This window comes from Merops nubicus, unplaced genomic scaffold (genome assembly GCF_000691845.1).
Source record: "Merops nubicus isolate BGI_N331 unplaced genomic scaffold, ASM69184v1 scaffold10614, whole genome shotgun sequence".
Taxonomy (NCBI): domain Eukaryota; kingdom Metazoa; phylum Chordata; class Aves; order Coraciiformes; family Meropidae; genus Merops; species Merops nubicus.
Window position 1 is genome coordinate 1 of NW_008603611.1, and position 2,131 is coordinate 2,131.

Below are 2,131 nucleotides of genomic sequence, written 5' to 3' on the forward strand. Positions count from 1 at the left end.
ATTCTGTGATTCTGTGACAATAATTTCATAATGCAGAGATTGCATTTCAAATATATATTTATAATGATTATCTATTTCTTATACACACATTAGAGTATAAGATGCATGCTTTATAGACCACCTGTCTGACATGTTCATGATATGCACACACACATGATGGCTCTCTAAGAACATAGGAGGTGACTACATGTCTGTGTAGCTGCATTTCCATGTCTTTAGTGCCTTGTGATTGTTCTCTCCAATCATGTGCTCATGTCAAGAAAAAGCTTAATGAAATGTTTAACCCAGGGAGCATCCCTTGAAAGTAGGTATCCAACTCTGTTGACCTTTCTGTAAAGAACCAGCAGCCACCATAGTGGAGGAGCTGAAGGACGTCACTTCCTACGAAGGAGAAGATGCAGTGTTTGAATGTAGGCTGTCCCGGGAAACAACTCAGGAGGCCCAGTGGTTCCTGGGTGATGTTCCCCTGCAGTCCAACGAGATGAATGAGATCGGAGTCCAAGGCACACGTCACACCTTGATCCTGAGGAAGGTGACCCTGGAGGACTGTGGGCCCATCAGTTTCAAAGTTGGGCAGCACACCTCGGCAGCGCAGCTGACGGTCCAAGGTGAGCAACCTTCTAGGAAGAGGTTTTGAGGAGGTGCTGGTAAGCACTGGCAACGTTGCTGTAGCTTCTGGAGAGGTGTCTTTGGGAGGAGGGGGTCCTTGGAGATTTTGGGAGATTCTGCTGAGCTACGTTAGACATTTAAGAATTAGATGTATACATCTGAGCTAGTGGTTTCAGTCTTTTTTTCTAGCACATGAAGTGAAGCAAACATACCTTGAAGGTCACCCAACATATCCCAAACCAAGCAGCTAAGATCAGAATGTCAGAATCAATCCTGAAGAACGTCAAGAATATGCTCTGAATTAATCCTTATGATGATTTTAGACCATATTTAGTCCAAAAAAAAGTCCAAAAACTCTGGAAAAACCTTTCAATTAAGTTCTATAGAACGATTTGGAAAGGTGGGCTGTGTCAACACCTATCTTGTTTGCTCCTCTTTGAGCTGGCTTAACACGTAACTATCAGTGCCCATTACTGACCCGGGGGCAAGGCTGGTTTAGGGGGTGGCAGCAATGTTGGTACTCTCTTCCCTGCAGTTGCTCCAGTCACCTTTGTAAAGCTGCTCCACAGCTTGGAGCTCCAGGAGGGTGGCACGGCCCGCTTGTCCTGTGAGGTGTCCAAGCCTGATGTCCCCGTGGAGTGGAAGAAAGGCACCTCTGTGATCCACTCCAGCCAGAAGTGCTCCATCAAGCAGGAGGGGAACGTGCACACGTTGGTCATCCATGACCTGAACCAGGCGGACTCCGGGGACTACAGCTGCCACACAGCTGATGGGAAGACCACTGCCAGACTGGAGGTTAAAGGTAGGACCTCCACCTTGCTCAGCAGTGGTGAGAGAAGTGCACGTCAGTTTTTGGAGCTCTCTAGAACAAGGCAGAGGTTGAGGTAGTGGAGCAAGCGCAGCAGAGGTCACCAAGTTTGTCAGGGAAGTGGAGCACACGGAGTATAAGGGGCAGTTGGGTTTGTTCAGCTTGGGGAAGAGAAGGTTGAGGGGGGGACATCACTGCTGGCTGTCTTCCTGCTGGGGTTCTGCAGACAGAGAGAGACAGACTGTCCTTGGGTGCTCAGTAAGCAGAGGAGACAAGCACAAGTTGCAGCAAGAGAAATTCCTATTAGGAAAAACACCCCAACCTCTCACAGTGAAAGGGTGGTCAGATACTTGGACTGAGACCCCGACTGGCAGAGGAATTTCCACCCATGGAAGACCACCAGAAGTCCCTTCAGCCTCAATTATTCTGTGACTGATCCCTGGCTACTGGATCTAAAGTTGTTCTTAAAACTGCAGGGATTGTTCAGCCTGGAGAAGAGAAGGCTCCAGGGAGAGCTTCTGGTGGCCTTTCAGGACTTCAAGGGCCCTGTCAGAAAGATGAGGACAACCTTTTGAGCAGGGCCTGCTGGGACAGGACAAGGGGGGATGGTTTGAAACTAAAAAAGGGAGATTTAGACTAGAGAGAAGGAAGAAATTTTTTACATTGAGGGTGGTGAGCCCCTGGCCCAGGCTGCCCAGAGAGGGGGTGACGGCA